The sequence below is a fragment of the Macaca fascicularis genome, chromosome 12 (genome assembly GCF_037993035.2).
Source record: "Macaca fascicularis isolate 582-1 chromosome 12, T2T-MFA8v1.1".
NCBI lineage: Eukaryota > Metazoa > Chordata > Mammalia > Primates > Cercopithecidae > Macaca > Macaca fascicularis.
Genome location: NC_088386.1, coordinates 1,012,806 through 1,027,726, shown reverse-complemented (window position 1 = coordinate 1,027,726; position 14,921 = coordinate 1,012,806). Strand labels below are relative to the sequence as shown.

Sequence of the window (14,921 nt, the reverse complement as noted above, 5' to 3'; positions counted from 1 at the left end):
AAACTTAACATAAAATACTCTTATTTTAAAGTAATCAAATGACCTTCTTGCATTCATCCAGGGTCTTATTTGGAAAAACTTAAGATTTGATCATAGATCTATTTTAAACAGTGCCAAGTTAACTGACATTGATGCCATCGTATCTGGGGTCCCTAGGAAATCCAGAAGGGGACAGTGAATGGTAGGAAGACTCGGACTCGGGTCTGCCTGTAACACTCGGAGCCTGCAAGGCAACACAGTGAACTGAGTTGTATTAAAATGACTTGGTGTGGCTATAAACCAAACCACACCCCTCTAGCCGACGCGAAGAGCTTCCCGTACAAGCCGTGGGTAGGAGGGCTTCTCCTGTCTCCTCTGCAGCAGGCAGACATGGATGACACCGAGGTGTGAATTCAGCCTGCACCTCCTACAGATGAGCTGTTGAAGGCGATGGCCACAGCAAGGCCGCACCAAGTGCTCTTTAAACTCAGCAAACTATCCAAAGAACAGAAAACCAAACAGCGCATGTTCTCACTCATAGGTGGGAACTGAACCATGAGATCACTTGGACCCAGGAAGGGGAACATCACACACGGGGGCCTGTTGTGGGCTGGGGGGATGGGGGAGGGAGAGCATTAGGAGATATACCTATTGTAAATGACGAGTTAACAGCTGCAGCACACCAACATGGCACATGTGTACATATGTAACAAACCTGCACGTTGTGCACATGTACCCTAGAACTTAAATAAAAAATAAAAAATAAAAAATAAATGAGTATTTCTTTAAACAAAGAACCTTCCCGGCATTGCCTCCCGAGGTATGATTAATGAGGCCCGGCACCTCCTTCCTCACTCAGCCATCACTTCTCTGCAGCGCCTTCCCAGACGCAGGTTCCCTCACGGAGGCGGGAAGATTTCAGGCGATGTCTGTTCTTGTCTTTTGTCAACACAGAGAAGGATGGAGACCCCACTGGTCAGGCGAGCCCCGCGGTCCCTGTTCCTCATTTCACCGCCTGGGGAAGCCTGGTCCCCATCGATTCGCCAAGGAACAAGGAAACAACACGTCTTACCTGGATGGTGGGTCCCCCTCACGGTGGCCTTGGATCTGGCTTCAGCCGGAGAGGCAGCGCCTCGCTCACGGCTCCGCCGGTCGCTGCCTTACCCAGGAGCGCCACCCCGTGCCCCGCCGGAGGAAGTGCAAGTACCAGCGTAGCACGGGCCGAAAGCCACACTGTGGACCCGCAGTGCAGCTCCAAGAAATCCCAAGTCCATTCACCAGAGGAGCTTCTCCACCAAATCATTGAAAACTGAAACGACAAATGAGTCTCCACGGGTATCCCCTTGAGTAGGCTGTACGGAAAATGCAACCTGGTCAGCTGCATTTCTGCTGCCAGCCCTCCTCCAGGCAAGCACTGGCCTCGAGAAGGGCAAAGGGCAGGTAGCAGCTCCGACGCAGGCGGCCACGGCGTGGGGTCACAGTTCAGAGGCCTTCTCAGCTGAACCTGAAGTTAGTCTAAGCTCGGGCCCCAGAGTGAGGACACGTGGTGAGGCATCCGATTCCCCATCAGCTCCTTTACCTAAAGCTGTGCAGAGAATCCGAGGCTATGAGTGGCTATGAGTTCGGGGAAAGATGTACAGGGGATGCTCTGGTTTCACTCCTGAGATACGAGAACGTCCTCCGAACACACATGCAGATAGCTGGACTTCTAGACAGACGAAATCCAAATCCTTTCTTTCCTCCCAGCATAAGGGAACGATCCGGTAAGAGCTAGTGTTCATCGATGCTACGTGTCCAGAATGGGGTCAGCACCCACCTCACTGTATCCTAACATCTGTCTAATGAGGCAGGGAATGTCACTGTCACACTCTGCAGACGAGGAAGCCAAGCTGTCAGCAGGTCCACATCTTGCCACAAAACCAGTAACCTGTGGTGCTGAGATCGCACACCAGTCGTCCACTGCCACCTCCGTGGCCTCCTTCTCTGGGGTTTGCCTGCCTTCTGATGGCTGCCATGCCTCTATCCCCTCACAGGGACTGGATCTTCCAGTGGTCAGTACTTTTTGGCTGCAAGCAGCAGAGATTCCCTCGAGGGCTTGTTGAAAGCACTCACGTCAACGTGGCCTCAGAAGGGAGCTGAGGCCATGCAGGGCGCTGCAGTTTCTCCTCACACTTTGCATCCCTGGCCTGACTCTTCCTCAACATGTCCTGCTATCTCCACAAGGCGGCCAGCCCAGCCCTGTCCTCCTCACCTTCCAGCCCCAACTGAGCAGCCCTCCCTGCATCATCTCCAGCTGCTGCCCAGGCTGCACGGAGCAGGTGTCCAGCGCCCATCCAGTCACTGTCTAGAGGGCAGAGCAACCAGCTGGGATGTAACAACACCTGGCCCCGCCCACACGCCTTGCAGTAATGCACTGAAGAGTGCATGGCAGCACATATGTGCCTCGTGTCCTGCTGTGATGCACCGAGTGGCACATAGCGTTATTGTGTCAATCATGTGTCTTGATGTGATGCACTGGTTCAGACAATATCACGAAGGCAATGTTTCTTTAAAACTGTCAAATTTGAGGAAACAATCTAACAAAAGTCACTTGATGAACATTCTGTAAAGGTGACATAAATATTTCAAAAATGTCTCTGACATCGAAAGAAAAAAACAAAAAGGGAGCTAGTCCAGATTTTAAAACTAAAAGATATAGTAACTAAAAGCAGTTGTGGTGCTTGGATAAAAACAAACAACAGAAGGTATAAACAACATTATTAGACACACTGGGAAAAACTTTATATGGACCATGTATTCGATAACGGTGCTGTGTTATTGTTAAATTTCCTTCGTGTGGTAACTGAAGGGGAATGATTTTGTTCTCAACAGATAATGCTCAAGTATTTGGGGGCAAAATTTCACAATGACTAACTTCCAAAATGGTTCAGTCAAAAGAATGACATATGTGCAATTAAAAGGGGAAAATAAGTGTGACAAAATGCCAACGACAGTTGAATTGTCATGTGGGAACTCACTGGACTATTCTAGAAACATTTCTGTAGCTTTAAAATTATTTAAAACAAATGTTGTGGGGGAAAGAGCATGCATTTAAGGTAGTAAAAATATTCAGGACACACAAAGAGGGGGTGCAAACAGGTAAAACGACAGGGTTTCTGACCTCAGAGAGCTTCCTGAAGCTGTGCACACGCCTGTCAGGAAGGCGGTGGAATGAGCAGAGCTTCGAGGGGCAGGTCATGTCTCTACTGAGTGGAGCAGAGGATGGGGTGTCTGCAAACAGTGAATTTTAAGCCATTTGTTTAGTCCACATTACAGTGAATCTAAATAAGAGTTTGGAAAGCCAGTCACACCGGACTATCTTCACTTCTTTTAACGATAGACACAGGTAGAGACGGGGAACAGACGTCCCAAATGGATTCTCAGCCACATGCTTGGAGACCCAGAGGAGCGAGCACAGGAGATAGCAGCAAGGGCTTGGAACAGGCCAGGCTATTCCATCATTTAATTTAAAAGGGGAGGTGACTCCTGTTCACTCAGGAAAAAGTCAGGGGCAGGGCAGGTGCCAAAAGTACTGAGGTGATGCATTCTTCTAATATTGTTCAGAACATGTCTTCACATCTCATCAAAACAGCTTACGAAAGCAGAATATTCATCCTGTAGCTAAATTCCATGTTCATACATTCAGGACCAGGCACAACTACCTTTACTCTCCAATATCGCCTGTCGGATGAACACCTGTGAATTTGAACCAATATTTACTGTTGCTCTTTGAAAAGAAGCATTTTCATCATTGCTTTTGATGGAAAGCAAATTTAGCTAATCTTCCATTTTTTCTTTGCCTCCAGTAATTCTGGTCTGCTCAAGGTATTCAGCCAGCCAGCAGAGATAGAAAATAAAGATCAGGCACAGTGGCTCATACATGTAATCCCAGCACTTTGGGAAGCTAAGGTGGGTAGATCACTTGAAGTAGAAGTTCAAGACCGGTCTGACCAACATGGTGAAACGCCATCTCTACTAAAAATACAAAATTAGCTGGGTGTGATGGCACATGCCTGCAATCCCAGCTACTCGGGAGACTGAGGCACGAGAATCGCCTGAACCCGGGAGGCAGAGGTTGCAGTGAGCCAAGATCGCACCACTGCACTCTAACCTGGGCAACAAGAGCAAAACTCTGTCTCAAAAAAAAAAAAAAAAAGAGAGAGAGAGAAAGGAAGAAAAGAAAAAGCATGGGAGCCCATGAGTTGGAGACTGGAGTGAGGTATGATTGTGTCACTGCACACCAGCCTAGGTGATGAAGGGGAGGGGAGGGGGAGAGAAAGGAAAAAAGAGAGAGAAAGAGGAAGAGGAAGAAAGGAAGGAAGGAGAGGAAGAAGGAGAGGAAGGAAGGGGAAGAAAGAAGAAAAAAGGGCAAAAAGAAAAGAACAAGCATGCAGGAGAATTTGAAGTAGCTTTGCCATTGAGTTCTTGGGTTCCCCGAGTCACGCTATACCGTGGACCATCAGCCAGCAGAAATCCGTTCTTGTTACACCTGTGACCCCTGCTAGCAAGATGGTCAATGTGGCGGGATCCCTCAGGAAGGTGAGAACAGAGGACATTTGCCTCTTAAAGGTTAAACTCTAAGTTACTTCAGTTGTGAGCAGAGACATGTAACACTGTTTAAGGAAAAACAACAAATTGCAGCCATATACGTTGTGACTGTAACCTGAATGGACATATACTGCAACTGACCAAGGAAGTGTCCATCAGAAGCAGGATGGGCAACTGGGGAAAGAATACCAAAGGAAGGTGAGGTAGCCCAGCAGCATGGCTGCCCACGCACCTGCAGGGAACAGAGCCACTGCTTAAGACAGCAGAGCCTCCCAGGGACACAAGACCCCAGCCCAGGAGCCTGAGCATCTGCTACTTCAGATGTGGTCTCTTTATTGGAACAAATCAATATAGTCCCAGATCTCTGGTCTGCAGCCACTGATCTGGCAGATGATTTTTCTCTGTACCTACTGATATAGGTTGAGGTTTTGTCTTCTGCAATCTCATGTCCAGAAGCTGTCTTGTTCTCATCTGGCAGGGACAGCAGCAGCCTTGGTGGGAGTGCATCAGGGCTGTGCTACCTCTCCACTTCCTCCATGCAACCTAGAGCTCAGGGCTGCTGGCTGTCTTGCCATTCCACAGGACGCCACCATGGCCCATCACATTAGTGATGTGGACAGGAAACAAGACACCCCACTGTTTTGGTGAAATTATGACCACCTGGGCTGGGATGTAACTCTCGTAAGAATGCACAGGGCTGCTGCTTTGAAGTTTCCGAGGCCCGTGATCTAGGAAGGTATGGATGCACTCTGTGAGGGGGAGGACAGGGTGCTGTGCCCACGTCCACCGGCACTAGAGACGGGCAGGCACTCTGAGTCTCTCTGGAGCTCTGCAAGCAACATCCACCAGGCCACACACGCTACTCTGCTCACTTTCCAATTAACCTACAAACTGCCAGTTCCACATGAGGCCTAGAAAGAGCAAAGCCTCCAGAGCAGGTAGATGTAAAAGCTGGTCTCCCCGTTGGGCCACGGTGGCAATTAGATCCCATGATGCATGGCAGAGTCACAGACAGGCCTAGAGCACAGACCCCTAGGGTTCTGGGACAAAACCACAGCCTCCTCTGCAGATAATTGCTCTTCTGAGAACCAGCTCTCAGCTTGTCCTCTAGGCCCTGATGGACACTGAACATCTATACTTCACCATGGCACAGCTAGTGACAGCTAGCCGGAACTTGAGCGGACCACCAAAGACTGCGTTTTCTGACCTGTCACGTCACCAGGTGAGTCAACTGCAGGAGCATGTCATCATTACATTCAGGCAAGATGTATATATTTAATAGGTATATAGGTGTACACACACACACAAGCATGCATGCACATGCACGCACACGCACACACACACAGGTTAGGCTTTGGCATGTTCTGGAACACAAGATACACAAGCAAGTGGTTCCGACGCTCTTCGAGCCCACAGCTGCATGGACAGCACCCCTCACCATGTACCTATTGGCCCCACGGGGACTTCCCTAGGACCACTCACCCGAATTAAAAGTTGGATTTGATTTCTGCAAAAGATGCTGACAGCTGACACCACTTGAAGGTGAAAGTTGGCAACGTTCTAACTCATTTGAGTGGCCCTAAAGAACAGCGGGGGAGGGGGGCCCACGCTCTCAGTAGGCAGGTGGCACGATGGCTGCCTCATGCATGTTAGCCTTTCTCTCCAGCCACCCAGCCTTGCTCAATGTTCTCATCAACAAAGTGGCCATGGAGGCAGTGAAGGATGTTGTCAATGGCTTCAACCACATGGACGTCCTCACTCCAAGGCTAGTCTGGCTAAGGTCCACTGCTAAATGTATAAATCTGCTAATGGGAGACACCAACACAATTCCTAGTATGAAAAACTCAACTGGAAAGAAGAGCCAGCCCCCAAGTACATCGGGCCATGTGTTCTGGGAGGGACAGAGACGCCTCTTGGCCACTGCACCTGGCTCACAGAAGCCTCATCTGCTGCACGAGTTGCTTCCAGTACTGCTTCCAGGAGACCTGTCTGACAGCAGAGCTCAGCAGTGAGGCCTGTGACAATCGTGATCCCGGCGCACACCCCACTACCTCGGGGAGCCTCCCAAGCACCAGGCAGTGCTGGCTGTGACAAGGCCCCCCTTGAAGGCTGCTGGGTTGCCCAAGATGTGCCCTGTACTCCGAGCCATCAGTCAACAAGTGGTATGGGTTCTCCCATGGCCGGAAAACACGGGTGGAGGCACACGTGGAACGGGAATGGCTCCTCTCATTATGCCCCCGCACAACTAGCAAGGTTTTGGATTCTCTGCTCACAATTCTGGACTCTGCTGGTTTGGGTGTCTTCATTCCACAGATGCTTCCACAGACGGACACGAGGTGCCCAATGCCCTGCAGGCAGAGGCTGCCACCCAGCCGCACTGGATGCCTTGTGCCAATGAGCCAGAAGAGTTTACTGCTATGGCGAGGGGACTGTTCTCAATTGTCTTGGGGAAATATAGCTCCCACCACAGATTGGGGGGCTGGGAGGAGGGTCTGGAATTTACGGGATTCTCTAGGGAACCTCTTAGTATTCCTAAGTCCAGGGACAAGTCAATGGAAACCTACAGCTACCCAAAACAAGAAAGATTTCTAATGGGAAAGACCTTTCAGGAATGAGGGCTGGGTTAACTCCGCAGGTGAAAAACCACCACCCAGAGAGGCAAAGGAAAGGAACATGGAACAGTGGCAGAAAGGAATTTTCAAACACAAACTTCTGCCAGATCATCAGGTTGCAAAAACAGGGCACGCAGCAGCTCTGTGTGGTCTCCTCACTGCTTTGGTAAGATACACCGGTATCTACGAGCTAACTCTACCAGTCAGTTCTTTCTTTCCCTCTTCCCATCCCAGCACCACCATTAGCAGGATAGTCAACCCTGTAGTCACCCTACATGCAAGTATATCAGAGAAAGGTGTGACGGCTCTATAAAAGAACAGTCCCAGAGTGGGAATACTGACACATGGGATTTGTGCTTTGTGTCTCCACTTTTGGGAAGAGGAAGAACCATCTTCAGTTGCACAAGAGAGAGTTGTATCACATTAGCCAGAAGCATCACGCTTCCCCAGAGGTGTTATTTACAAGGGGCCGGAGCTGAGCCGGCAGAGGACAAACAGCATGTGTTCAGCTCTGCTGCCACCCATGGCCCCCAGGTCTCCTCACCTGAAGCAGCCTCAGAATGCCAGTCCTTCGATGGCTGCCAGCTGCACCCTGTCAAGGTTTGGAAGGTGGAAAAAGAGAAGCAGTGATTCACGGAGGGTGGGGCAGGGTGGCCCATGCCCAAGCAGACATGAGGTCAGGGTGGCTGCCCAGAGGCTTCCGGAGAGCCCCAGCTTTGCAGCTGCCAACTCAGACAGTGGGGGCTCTCAGGCACCCTCGAGAGCTGCAGCGGCTGCAGGAACCCTCGAGTTAGAGACTTGGGTTCGTCAAGCAGGGCCTGTGAATAGCAGCTTCCCTAATCTTTCCCCCAGCTCTCCCAGACCCTGGGATGTGAAACCCCCACATCTAAAAACAGGGAAGGGCATCTGCTAGTTTTGCCAAACGCTGGCCAGGAGGCCTGCTGTCCAGCACCCATGCCTGCCCACCTCCCCTTTCAGGAGCTGGTCTCCAGCACTGACCTGGGAAGCTTAAATTTATCGGTCCTCTCCTTAGTCCCAGGGCCTCACCCTCCCTGCCCTGAAGGCTAGTCTAGGAGTCAACGTCTCCCGAGGCCTGGCCGGTGAATGCAGGGGAAGGTCCCAGCCACAGCAATCGTTCTCAAGAGTAGGCATGTGGCCAGTAACAATGGAACTACACCTTTCTGAGTAACAGTCGGGTGAAAGTAGCTCCCCCTTCTTCCTCTGGACAGTGTGTTATGGAGAGATGGATCCAAAAACTACAGCAGCCATTTGGTTACCACAAAGGAAGCCAGACTGAGACTCACATTGACCACTCGGAAAGGGTAGATCAGAACACTGCAGAGAAACAGAACCTGGACCCTGGTCAAGCAGACCCTCAACTCCACCTTACCTTTGGGTTTTCAATTTGCACGCTGTTAAAATCTGTTAAAATTAAAGACATCCTGACTTATAGGTTTTCATGAGTACTTTACTTGTGGATTTCTTGGCTGAATGTATTAACATTTGTTTCTTCTCACTAAAAGTCCAAATTTTCAACAAAGCTGTATGTGTAAGATTGATAGTTTCATTCCACTTGTTCTTTTCATAACTGGTGTAAGCCACCAGGTTCTCAGTGTACTGCAAGATCGACTTCACAAACCTATAAAAAAATTAATTTCTTTATCCATTCCATTATAAAATGAAACAATGAATTAAATGTCTTCTCTTCATTCTTGGAATTATTCCTCAACTGCACTTGATTTATGTCTGAGGATTCAAGAAAAATAAATCCATATAAAACAAAAATAAGAGAATACAAATTAGAGGAAAGAGAAAAATACTGAAACGTAAATGCTACTGGACACTTGGACAGGCTCCAACAAGAGCACCTTTTCAGACATTCTTCTCCAGCCCGGACATGACGGCCGTCATTCCAGGAAGGAACTTAAGGGTCATCTGCACCAAACTGACACTTAACACATAATAAACACACAATACAAAATAAACACACAACACACAGTCATCCATTGGATACCAAAATCCAAGCATACTCAAGTTCAGCGTGAAAAAATCGGCCCCCTGAACATGCAGGTTTTGCAATGAGATTTTTGTGTTTTGTTTTTTTCCCCACATTGATGTTTGCAACCAAGACCACTGCAATTTCATCCTGTGTTTGCATGGGATGCAGAGCCTGCTGATACAGAGGACCAACTGTATTTACTGAAAAAGCTCCCTGGACAAGTGGACCTGGGCAGTGCACCCCTGCATTGTTCAGGGGTCGGCTGCAATGACAAGCAGACCTTTTAACCTGCGTTGTCCAGGGGTCGGCTGCAATGACAAGCAGGCAGCGTGCCCTCCCCCTCCTCACACATCCAGCTTCCATCCCCCACGATGGAGGGGCCGGCTCAGAGGAGACGCGTGCCAGAGACAGCTGTTGCTGTTAAAGAGATTTTACTTAAGATATTTATCAAAATGTTAACAGCGGGGTCACTCTGACTGATGACAACAAATGTCACTTTACTTTTTCCACGTTTGCCAGGTAGTTTTCACCAACATTTTATCTTGAAAATATTCAAAGTTAAAGAGAAGCTAAAAGGATAATATAACGAAAAGCCACAGAACACTTTGTCTAGAGGAGGGTTCTCTACTGGGTGATTTTGTCCCCCAGGGGATATCTGGCAATGTCTAGGGCACTTTTGACTGTCATGCGGAGGGTAGGGGTGCCATTGGTATTTTGTGGGTAGAGGCAGGGCTGCTACTGAACGTCCTACAATGAGCAGGGCAGTCCTGCACCAGCCCCACAATACCAGCAGTGCCAAGCATGGGGCACACTGAGCTGGAGTCCTCAGCTGCTAACAGTCTGCACATTTGCTCCCCTCACTCTCAGCAGGAGTCTATGCTTCTTTCCACAAGACACCCCAGTTGTATTTTCACGTTCACTGAAATGTGTACTGAGGTGCCTGGCACCTGCAAAACTCTGGCTTAAAACCAACAAGATATCCAGAACTTCCTGGCAGCCAAGGGAGGCTGGAGCCGGAGCTGCACTCAAGCCCAGATGACAGCTTGTGTCACCGCTGCCCAGAAGCCTCCTTGGTTTGGAATCTCTGGATGTAAAGTGGGTCACACAAGTGTCACACTACTTCAGACTCCCAGATAGGGATGGTCTTAAAAGTGGACTTCCCGAATTTGAAACTATTAGTTACATACGCGAATTTGGTTTTCGGCTGGGCACAGTGGCTTTTACACCTCTAATCCCAGCACTTTGGGAGGCCAAGGTGGGATGATCCCTGAAGGGCAACACAGTGAGACTTCATCTCTACAAAATCATTCAAAAATTAGCCAGGTACAGTGGCATGGCTGTGTTCCCAGCTACTCAGGGGGCTGGGGTGGGGGGATCACCTGAGCCTGGGAGGTCGATGCTGCAGTGAGCCGTGATTATGCCACTGCACTCCAGCCTGGGCAACAGAACAAGACTCTGTCTCCGAAAAACAAACAAACAAACAAACAAAATGTGGTTTTGAGACATTTGGATGTGTGAGTTCTTCTTGCAGGCCAGATGTCAGACCCTTGCCTGAGGCAGCGGTGGGGCCACCAAGGCGATGGTGGCCCTCATGCTGCCCCAGTCTCACTCCTACAGGCTCACCCCCAATCTGGCCCACGATGCAATGCGACTACAGAGAAGTGGGACATACTCACTGTAGGTACTGCTGATACTCATGCGCATTCTTCCCGTGAACAGCATGAACGTTGACCAACTCCAGCGTAATGAGGAACAGGATCAGGCTGAGCACAGGGGACGGTAGTCTGATACTAAAAACAGATGAAAGTAAATTCAAACCTGAGGAACGTTGGTATTTTCCACCTTCATCAGGAAAAAGATGTTTCACCTCATCAACATCCTTAAGTCCCAACTTCTCAAAAACTAATTTTCCTAATCCTCAGAGCCCAATGCCTGCTTCCAGCCCCCAGGCCCGGGGCTGGCGGGAGTGCCCCGTGTAGCCCTTGCTCCCGGCCCATCCTGCACGTCCGCATTCCTTGCTCATCAGTCATCGTCTGAGACTCTCAGACATCTGACGGTCTATGTCAGGGCTGCCAGGGGCTCTGCACACTCACGGGGCACCAGGCAGGCCCAGTCTGCACCAAGCAGCTCCCCGGCTCCCTGCCCTCTGACATCTAGGGAGGGACTCTCACCAGAGGAAAACAAATGGCCTCAATATGAAAGCAGGCTCAATGCCACCAGATTAAAGAAATCCCAACTAAAGTAAGATCTTATTTTTCCCATGAAACTAGTTGAGACATTTAAAAATATTCTGGTTTTGGAGAGTGGTAATAAGAGAATGACCTTGTCTTATAAACTGCTGGTAAGAGTGTAAATTGAGTAGCACCCTTCTGGAGGGGAATCCAGTGATATCTATTTAAAGCTTTAAAAACACAGATACCACTCAACCCAAAAGTTCTAGAAATGTATCCAAAATGGTCATTTTTTAAGGATGTAGCACATTCTAAAATATACACTGTAAGTGAAGGAACCATAATGCTATTAATCTGCTATTAAGTTAATCTGCTGTTATATTTTAAATCCAAATCCAGTTAATCTGCTGTTATACTTTAAATCCAAATATTCATTTAGGTAGATAGAACCCACATTTCCATAGGCCAAATTACAAACACTATTTAAAATAGTATGTACTATAACTTTCTATGAAAATCAGCATGGGGAGTCCTCACAGTCCTCAGATAACATCATTTCATTCAACACCGTTTCATCACAACATCAGTGAGAAAAGAAATCGATACACCGTGAGGGCCACGGTCTGTGTGGAGAAGCACATTCTGCATGGGTTTTCTCCCGTCCTCTAGTTTCCTCCCACATCCCAGAGCCGTGCACATTAGGTGAACTGGCACATCTCCATGGTCCCAGAGTGAGTGTGGGTGTGTGACTGGCCCTGCGAAGGAACCACGTCCTGTCCAGGGTGGGTCCTGCCTTGTACCCGGAACTGCCGGGATAGGCTCCAGCCACCCACAACTCTGAATTGGAATGAGCAGGTTGGAAAATGAGTGAATGAATGAATGAATACAAATTATAAGAACTTGTAAAGTCTACCATCATCATACAAGTGCTCGACGGTGCGTGTCGGTACAAAAGTGCTCAGTGACCCACACATTTGTTCCTGTTGGTGCTGGAGCTGTGGGTGGGGGAAGGGGGGGCCTGGGGAGGTCTCACTCTGCAAACATTTACTGTCTCATTTAACCACCACAGGACTGCCGTCACTCACTGCCTCGCCAAACACTGAGTAGTTCTCACTTGTTTCTATTCATCTTTCTTAAATGTCCATAGAGCTCATATGTGTCTCAATGTTTAACACTGTAAGTGCTTTGGGTCTTTCTTTAGAAGTTTGGTAATATTTTTATGACCAGAATCATGCTGTGGGAACTTAACTTTTGTTTCCACTGTACAAGGAAAATAAATCTCAGTACCCCAAACTCACTAAACCAAAGGGAAAAGTCAAGCTGGGAACTGCCTCAGGCAAAACCTGCCTCCCATTTTATTCCTAAATAAGGTGGCTACAAGAGAAAAAAGCTACATACAGACCTCCCTCACAGTTTGTCCACAAGGAAATGCCTCGTGGGCCTCAAGATCTCTACCCGGAAAGACTTCTGCTGAATTTCACCCTGGCAATGCAGTTGCCAGCTGATCTTCCCAGGGGTGGGACAGGGCATCATCCCTCAGCTCACCTGACACAAATACCTATATGGTTGCTTCCTCTGCCCTGTGTAAAATGCAGCTTCACTGAGCCACACTAAGGTGTAAGTCACTATTCCTCTACCCCCATTCACAAGTCAATTATGTATTCACCGAAAGGCCTATGAAAGACTCAAAACAATGCAATCCTTTGTCTCTTGTCCACCTAGAACCTGGAAGGCCCCCACCTTTGTGTTTTCCTGCCTTTCCAGATGGAACCAATGTACACCTCACACCTACTGACTGATGTCTTATGTCTCCTTAAAATGTATAAAAATGTGTAAAAGCAAGCTGCGCCCCAAGTACGCTGTCAGGATCTCCTGAGGCTGTCACAGCACGTCCTTAACCCTGGGAAAGTAAACTTTCTAAAAGGATTGAGACCTGTCTCAGATACGTTGGGTTCATACTATCAGTTGTGAACTCCAAGTATATCAACACCTGTCGATGGGTTCAGTGAGGTGCCTACTGTGTGTGTCTTCAGTGGGGACTGGAACTGCATCTGTGACAACTTCCTGCCCCACAGTGCCCCTCCAAAACAGGAAAGTGAGTGCACACCTACTCCATATACGCAGGTAGTTCTGCCACTGGCGAGACTGCAGCGTCCTCGCCACCCACTGCCTGTGTCTCAGCTCCGAGGCAATGGTGACCTGGCCAGACTCGTGGTGACACTACTTGCCGATGCTTTGGAGCACAACCAGCACTTCCAGCACAATCCTGGGGCAGAAGAGGGTAGGAAAGGGTGTGCTGCAGAGCTCACGGAGCAGCTGGGGCCACCTGCAAACAGAGCCAGACTTGAAGCAGGCATTGTGATCCTCACCTGTACCTCACTCTCCTTCTGTACCTGCAAGGCTGCGGCTTTCTGGGAGCCAGGGCTAGCTGCGTATCACTGGTGGGTCTGCAGGGACAACCGTGACATGCGGCAAGTGTTAATTAAATACACTGAATTGTGGCAAACAGAATGTGACATTCACAGCCTCATCAGATGTGCCACGCTTGCACAGAGATTGTCAAAACTGATCTCATAATTTCTCTTGGAGCAGTAACAGTGGGATTCTAAGACTACTTTATAAAATCTAAAACATAGAAAATGTCTAAGTTTGCTATGCTAATCTGCAGAATCAATGTTTCAGCAGTTGTCAGGATGTCCTGGAACTTACGTCTCAGTAGGAAGATGATCCAAGTCCTTTAAAACACAATGATTCTCAGGCACATGGTGATACAGCTCATCCGTCATTTTTGTAATTAAAGAGTGGCTGGCATTTGTTTCAGAATTATCTTCTAATCTGAAAAATAGAAAATATTTAAAGATACGTGACAATTAAAATACCCACAGTAGTGCCCATGCGCAATAATGTTTAATGGTTCACTGAGCAGCAACCTGACTGTGAATCTTAGTTTCCCCAAATATAAAATGTAAAAAGCCACCATCACAGGACAGTGGAGAAAGAAACGATGCCCTATGCCAAAAGCAAAGTCCAATGATGACTGATGACGAGACGATGAACCACCTGCATATTCCTCCTGCTGAACAAGTATGTCTGCTGTTGTCTACGATTCCAGAATGCATGCCTCCATCCCCACTTCTCTCCTGAGCTTCAGACCCATCTTTCTTCCTGCCTACTCAGTAGTTCTCATGGACGCCATTGTCTACCCACAAAACCTGCCTCTCGTTCCATGTTCAGTCTCCACCAGGGCCCCAGGCCAGCTGGAAGATCGCATTCAGCATCACTTGCAGCTCCTCACAGCCACCAAGGCCCAGAAATTCCTCCTTCCCCTTTTATCTTCCAACAGCCTCGCTAAAGAAGAAATGCTGCTGAAACTAACAGTACCAGACAAGCTTGAGGTCAGCCAGGCCCCAGGATGCCACGTACCTGACTGCTTCCCAAGTGAGTTCTTCGGGGAAAGGCAGCAGAGCCCAAACCCTGATACTCTCCTCAAAGCTCAGCACCTGGATGAAATGTTTTATTGCTTTTGTAGATTTCACAGTAACTTCCTAGAAAATCTGTTTTTAGATTGTTATG

The 14,921-nt window shown here is 48.6% G+C and overlaps 1 protein-coding gene and 1 pseudogene across 1 annotated transcript in view; one reads left to right on the top strand and one right to left on the bottom strand.

The window, feature by feature from the left end:
- CFC1 (cryptic, EGF-CFC family member 1) overlaps nucleotides 1-14,921 on the bottom strand; it is a 56,167-nt gene that overhangs the window by 31,882 nt on the left and 9,364 nt on the right. The window contains 6 exon segments of the mRNA XM_065525319.1: nucleotides 1,052-3,714; nucleotides 7,723-8,817; nucleotides 10,854-10,967; nucleotides 13,456-13,674; nucleotides 14,058-14,183; nucleotides 14,565-14,848. The gene's annotated coding sequence lies outside the window, so the exon portion shown is untranslated.
- Nucleotides 802-1,423, top strand: LOC102114841 (putative uncharacterized protein encoded by LINC00242; annotated as a pseudogene).